General features: G+C 41.3%; 1 protein-coding gene across 1 annotated transcript in view; it reads right to left on the bottom strand.

The window, feature by feature from the left end:
• The window catches only part of SCAMP1 (secretory carrier membrane protein 1), a 78,071-nt gene that overhangs the window by 52,280 nt on the left and 17,949 nt on the right, over window positions 1-7,842 (bottom strand). The window lies entirely within an intron of this gene.

Genomic DNA, 7,842 nt, shown 5'->3' with positions numbered 1-7,842 from the left:
GGGGGGGGGGGGGGGGGGGGGGGAAAGAGGGAGCTGTACAGGGGAAAGACTGCTCATTATGGGCTGGCTACAAGATCTAGGACACTGAACCTTGGACTAGGGACCTAATTAGAGGAAAGGGGCCACGGCTGGGAAGGACAATAACCAATAAAGCTTTTGAAGCTACAAGGGCCAAGCAGTGCAGAGGGGTGAGGGACAAATGCTGAAGTGATAACTTGTATAATCTGAGATGCATGGGCATAGCTGTAGGGGCTGAAGGAGCCACACATGTAGCCCTTAGGGCTGGTAGGGCCTGAAAAAGGGCACAGAGACAGAGAGAAAGAGACACCCCACAGTGACCAGCCCTGGCAGCAACCTCCACTCGTTACTGTCCTTTAACATGAAGGTGTGGCAGAAAAGTGAGTCGGTTGAGATCCAGGGAGACTTGAGTAGAGGCTAGACAGGACAGAGGTGGCCACTCGGCAGCCTCATGGCAGCCCTCAGAATCACTCCTGGCACAGGAGGGCTAATAAAAATGCAGGCTACTGGTTTTACTGCACCGACCAACACCCAGTGCAAGTGGTCAGTCTCACACTTGATCCTGCCAATTTTGTTGGTTATTTAGCCCACTGCCTACCAAACTGGGACGTGGATGATGCTTGCTCATTCAACCACACCTGGAAAAGGCTAAGATGATGTCATCTTGGTGGAAGCACCTCAGACCAGCATGGTCAGGATCTTACCCTCCGACTATGGGGTTTATCCCCAGTGGATTAAAACAAAAAAAGATTTTGGCTGAACACATCTGGCCAGTGGATTGAGGTTACCACCGTGAAAGGTAGACCCTTGCATAAAATCGATTACTGCAATTCATTCAACTTAGTATTATACTCTGGGTCATTTCCAAAACTGAGGCTGGTTCAGAACACTGAAATCACACTCCTAAATGACGTCTTTTGGAACATATCATCAGTGCTCTATGATCTGAACCGTCTCTTCTCTTTCTACCAAACTATCAACTGAATTTCAAAAAGATGCGACTAGATGGAAGCAAGTATCTGTAAGATACCCTTAACTCTGAAACAGGCTTCCTACAAGTTCAAAATCCTGAGTCTACTAACCTTCAGGCATGTTTGTTCACACAAGCTGCAGGAGGAAAGGAATTTTTTTTTTTTTTTTTTTTTAAACGAAAAAAAAAATCCTTTAAAGAATTGCAGAGAAGGGAAGTTTGAGGCTCTGTTAATAAATAGGGTTTTTTTGTTTTGTTTTTTAATTTTATGGCAGGAGGGCCCAGTGCCTGGGGTTAAAAAAAATTATCTGTAGTAGTATGCAATTGTTACTTCCATATATACATGGAAGTAAATATACTATTGGAAAGTGCACATTATGTGCAATACTTTATTATTTCAACAAGCTATTTTTCTGCTGCTTGCATTACAGAAAGGTTTTTGTCTAAGAACTGTCAGTAGATCTCCACGAACAGCAGCAGGATGTTCAAAGAATTCCTCAACAACAGCTTTTCTTCATTAAGGAGAAGTACCAACTGCCTAGTCCCATCCATTGTTCCTTTTCCTTTTGGAAGTACCATGGCAGAAATACAGGTGCTTAGACATAGCAATTGTTAGGGCTAGGATGCTTGGAAGAAAAATAATCAGGTATCGTACCATTCATTAGGAAATATGTTTGGTTCGAGTGTTAGAATAAGAGATAACTGAAATTCATTAAAATAAACTAGTGACAAGTGAGTCCTAGAATTTGTTTCCTTTTTTCATCATATGCCTTGTATTAGTTATTTTTCTACCTAGACTTCAGATTAAGGAAAGTTATTTACTGACAGCCTCAAGCTGCTGAAGTAGTGAGAATACAGGTTGGAAAGTTTTTGGGTTTTTTGTTTTGTTTTTTTTTTTTGGGGGGGGGGGGGGGGGGGAGTGGCCAGGAGGCAGGCATTATTTAAATGCAATGCATTGCCTCCACTGACAGGCAAGTCAGAGTTAACAGCTGACGTATGCTTAGCTGAAGGCAGAACACAAGTGAAACCCAACAAAACTATGCCAATATTCAATGTTCCAAGTTATTTCTCCAGCAGATACCTGGAGGAACACAACCCTGTCAGTGCTTATAATGAAGAAATACTAGGTTTTTGTATACGGGAGAAACAAAATATAGCCTCTCCCCTACCATCCCACAATTAGTTCAAGTGCAATTCCTGTATGTCTGTCATACAGCCCTAATTTAACCAAGACCACTCAATGAACCGGTTCATAGTGAGCCTGCTGACTGCAAGAGAAGAAAACCTGGAAGATTGATCTCAAATGAAAAACAGGTCTAGGAAAGGACCAGCTAACACAAAAAGCAAGCAAAGGTATCATGAATATTAACAGCAAACAAGTCAGAAGTGCTGTTTCCTGAAGGTGTTCCGTTGGGCACTAATGTCCCATTATCAATATCAGATAATCTAGACTCTGTGGTAGGTCATGTATTTGAAGACTCATTAGGAACCCCATTTCTCATGCAGTTGTGAAAACTAGTATGAAAAAACATCCGTGAAAAAAGATTTCCATTCGGTACTGGTCAACCAATCAATGTAGGAGGTATCCTTGAACTAATCTCCTGCAGGATGTTAGGCAGCTGGGACTGCAATTTAACTCAGCCCTTCATCATCTTATGCAATGGTAGGGATTTCCAACTGTCCTACTCTTTCAGGCCCGTGGATTAATGTGTGCTGCTGTCAAGACAGACGCTTGAGTCTTAAGACTAGCCTCTGCCTTGTGTTTCTTACTAGGCATATACGTAAGAGGATGATGTTTTATTGTCCCCCTCAAAATTCACAGAGCTTGCAGGAAGTCTAGGTGTGATATAAAACAGCCAAGTTATTTTCATGCATTGAGCACTTGCCCCATTTTGGGAGACAAACCTATCAATAGTGAGCAAAAGTATTCCTTAATCCATTTTTTATTTTCTGGTTTAAAAGTCATCCATTTTCTAATACACTATCACTACCTGAAATGTGAGGACAAAGCAAATCTAGTGATAAACATGTCAGTGAATCTAGGAAGACAGACCCAATTAACAGAGCTGGACAAGTCTCAACACCAATGTAGCTTTCTTTCTGAAGCTAGACTGGTTGATACAAAGTTCTTTACATGATCTTCATTAAACCTGCTTTGGGCACTGGGAAGTCAACTAGGTCACTGCTAATGGGGGTGGGTTTTGCAGTCAAAAACTCAACTGCATCTTCTTGCAATACTGGAACACACAATATCATCAGAATAATGATCACAGGTGGCTTTGCTAACATAAGCACTTGTGTATCAACAAACACATTCACCTCCAAAAAGAAGGAAAAAAAAAAAAAGAAGAAAAATGTATTCCATCACTAACTTCACAGTATTATCTTGCTGAAAATACTATTGGTTCACTCTGTGTTGCCACCACAGAGTGGGGAAAAATGAATCATAATGGTAAGAGACTACCATTCCATAGCCAAAGAACATTATCAACACTTTCTGGAGTTATTTTTCCTAGAAAGTCTCACAGACCCCCAGATGTGGACACTGGCATCAACTAGATCTGTCACCCACAGAAGAATCCTTGGAAATGTTTTGCAACTCACAGTTCTCATGATGTAGACTGTGACAAAGACCATACACTTGTGTACAGAAAAAACAAGATTTTTGCTAGAAAAATCTGAAAAAATGTTTGCTGTACAAAACTGTTTGCAAATTATCATGCATCCACATTAAACGCTATATAAAAAACCAAGGAAAGAACTTCACTGTGAATCTGAGTGAAGTTGTCATCAACTGTACCATCCTTGAACATGGATCCAATATAAAGCACACTCAGATCAAATATCTATTCAATTGCCATAGATTTCAATTAAAAAAAAAGTCTGTACAACAAAAACTAAAATTTGCTGAATAATCATCTGAAGAAACTTCCAAAAAGATGGCATGGTCTCCATCACAAAAAGAAGCTCTCCGAGACAGAATTACTGATAGATAGAAAGAAAGATGCAATATCATTGTTTCTGAGCATTAAATGCAGTTTCCAGGCTCCAAACCTTTGCAGAGTTTGATAAATAACTATTTGTAAATGATATTGAGAAGGCAATCATCTCACAAGCACTAGGGAAGGGTACAGGCAAGGCAATAATAGTGAAACTTGCACAGGTTGTACTTAAACATTAGTATATAATATTGCTGGTGAAAGAAGGTACCACAAGACAGGATACTAACATCATAACATTGTATAAAAATAAAATGTATGAAGTGATTGTAATAATTCAGAAGGAATCCATCGCTCAAATGTTGCAGGCAAGACATTCAACAAGTCATTCAAGAGACTGGAAGTTCTTGCTCAGTATACACACTCAGAGTCAGTGTTCTGCTGGCCTAGAAACAACAACTAATGATGTGGTCTTCCCCCCCTCCCATTTGTCTTTCTGGTGCTGTAGAATAAACACCCAAACAAGGTAAACCTCTTTTACAGTTATTGGAAAGAATTGTCTGTCCTCCACTCATCTTCAATTTGATTCCATAATGGCATGAAAAACTTATTCAGTATGATGGTGATCAATCTGGTAGTCTTGAAATTTAAGGATTTTCAGCAAGAAAGCTTGGCTCTAACACTTCAGCTCCTTTTCTTTGCTTGTCACACTATCCAGCACTGCAGGTACACATATGCCCATACAAGGTCAGATGGAAAACTAAGATTGCATGTCCAAGTTGAAATTTTGCAACAGGCTTATGTTAGTCTGAACATATTACAAGCTAACAATCAATATGGGGAAGTCAAGAATTATGGCAAAAACTTCTAACTGTTCTAGAAGTTTCAAAAGATGACCCCATGCTAAAAGTAGTATAAAGATCTTTTTACCAAGGATGGACTGTATTGAATGATTTCTCACTAGATGTTAAGATCATTTCTTGCAATAAAAAGGCAACTGCCATTTCAGCAAACTAAGAGTGCACATTTGTACGTGTTAAATTGTTCACATGAATTGCTAATATACGTGCATCAGCCATACATTTGGAGCACATTTTATGAGTGTTAGTAAAACCAACTATTCATGAGCTGTGCTCAAATCAGTTATTTTTCTGTTCTTAACTTCAGCAGCATGTTATAAGTTAAAAGATCAAAAGATTTCAAGATATTCAATAACTCATTTCTTACCTAAACTCAGAAACATACACGTCAGGCTCATTCTTTAAGATCTCCACCCCCTTGGTACACATTCTTACCAAAAAGTACAGTGTAATTAACAAGCTAATCTTAAAAACTCTCCTGAAGCCAAATTTCAGTCACTTGAGAGCTCTGAGGATTGATTAAAAAAAAAAAAAAGCTGACTTAAATCAGCAAGCCAAAAAGCCCAATTTAGAAGCACTCTTTTGTGGGGAAGGGGGGGTTAAAAAAACAAACAAAAAAACCAACTTTCCCATTGTATTTTTTTTTTAAAGAAAGATTATTTTTCATTTGTTAATATAACAATTAAAATACGGCAATTTACAACTAAATACAATTTTTTATAATAGAGTCGTTACATGTTTCCTAGGTACACAAACTAGATATACATATTAAAAATACATAGCTTTGCATATTTGGATTGTTAGAAATCTTACATTTTAGTACGCTATAAAATGATTAAGCATTCCTTAGTACCTAGATTAACTTTTTGCTTGTATTTGTACCAAACTGCATTAAGTTGGAAACTTGGCAGTTTTCCCCTCCAGTTTCCAGGTGTTGAAATCAAGACTAGTTTGCACTCCACAGAACATTGTTCCTTTTCCGACACCATCTTGAGCTCAGCATTGGTCCTTTGTTGCACTTATTGCTCCTTACTCTGCTCTAGCTCCCTCTCCCTCCTCCACACAAGAAATTAACCAACCAAGAGTCCTACCTGTGATAAAACCCACCACACCCTTCACCCTCCCTGCATCCCGCCCACCAACCCCCCCCCAAAACAAACAAACAAAACAAGCAACCAAAACCCTCCCCCCTAAGCCACAATTTCTGCTGGCCTTTTGTGCTGCAGTATTTTAGTTTAGAGAAGTAGACAGTGCACTTGAGAAGTTAACTTTACATCTGCGTACATGTACAAAAGGGACAAAGAAAGACCATTTAAACCGAAGTACCCAGAGGGAGAGGGTTGGCAGTTACTGAGCAGATGGCTGTTCTCCCATGAGCTAGAGACTAAGCCTACATTATGAGTGTAAAATCACGAGCAGTCAGTTTGAGAGCTGAGCTAACGAGAGCTCTGGTAGACAAAATAAAACAGGAGTCTGATACCACCTAGGTGCTCAATAGATAATCCTGATCAAGAAGCACCCATGAGATTGGGATGGGGGGGGGGGGAAGGAGTGACAACCCCCCCCACAAAACAGTGCTTTACCAAAAGAGAAATCATGATGGTTTGGCTGGCGTGCTTCTCACATGCATCTCATGTTCTTCAGCAGGGCTTTTTGGCACTTTCATTTAATAGCTGATTAAATTGGCTATTAAATAAAATGTGCCAAAAAGCCCTGCTTAAGTGTGTGAGGTATACAGAAGCTAGGCAAGTGAGGTCAAACTGACTGTTCCTCTTCTGGGCATGTACTGCACTTGGCACAGGGGCACATCAAGCTGAAAGTAGAAATCTATTTTTGGGAGGGGAGTAGGGTTCTAGGTCTTTAAGCACCCATGGTGTCTGCTGGAGTCAGAAGGCAGGTTCCAACACCTGTGATTTACTGCTGATGATTTGCATCTAGTAGTATAGACCTTGCATCCCTTCCTTGCAGGGTTAAGCCTCCAGTACATGAAACTGGCATTTTTTTTTTTATTTATTTATTTATTTTTTTATGTTTGACCTAAAAAATTAGATGTTTTCCCCCTCATTCTTATATCTAAGAAAATACAGCCTTTAACCCCAGTTTTTAGTAGAGGCTCACCAACTTAAAAGTTAACATGTTAACAGATTATACTAAATTTATACTTCAGCCTGTGCTGTATTAAATTCAAATTTCACTTTAAGATTTATGTTTAAAAAGAAAAAAACAAACATACCAAACATTTAGCTATAATTTAAATTTAAAAAATCCAAATTTAAATAAAACTTTAGAAATCCAGGGGTTTTTGTTTTGTTTTTTTAAGGGATGTACCAATAAAAGTTTTTTGGGCTGATACTGATGGCCAATTATTGACCAGCCACATCGACCAATATGGATCTAACTGCTGATATGGAGAGCAGCATCCAGCTGGTAGGTCTGTTGGAGGAAAGGGGTGGGAGGCAGATCAAAGCCCCCACAGTGGAGGAGGAAGTGAGGTTGGGGCAGGGGTAGGCTCTGCCTAGCTACAGTGGGCTGAGGCACAGGACAGAGATGGCTGCTCGTCCAAAGGGTGGCTCCCATTGCTGCACACACCCCCAGGGGAGGCACGTGACCCCTGGATCAGTGTGTGGGGCAAGAGCAGGCTGCCGCTGCAGGCTAGGGCTGGAGCTGCTCCAGCCTCCAACCAGCAGCTGTGGTCAGGACAGGGTGGGCACTACAGTGACTTCTGGGGTGGCTCTAGCCCCGCTTTAGCCCACCTCCCAGTGCCGCTACCACCTGCCCTGCCCAACCCGAGCACAGCCACCAGGAAAAGGCTAGAGCAGCTCCTGGCCCTGAGCCCACAGTGAGCAGCCCAGCCCTCACCCCATGCACAAATCTGGGGGACACGTTCCCCCATGGTGAGCACAGCAGGAGCTGCCCCCCCCACTCCCTCAGAACCCCTTGGACCAGCAACCCAGGCTGCATCCAGTGTCCTGCCCCACACCAGCTGGGCAATGCCTACCCCAGACCTACCCCCTCCCTTACTGCAGGGACCTTGATCTGTTCCCCCCACCCCCCA

Source organism: Alligator sinensis, unplaced genomic scaffold (assembly GCF_000455745.1).
Source record: "Alligator sinensis unplaced genomic scaffold, ASM45574v1 scaffold159_2, whole genome shotgun sequence".
NCBI lineage: Eukaryota > Metazoa > Chordata > Crocodylia > Alligatoridae > Alligator > Alligator sinensis.
Note: the sequence above shows the minus strand (reverse complement) of the source record. Positions and strands in the feature narration are given on the sequence as shown.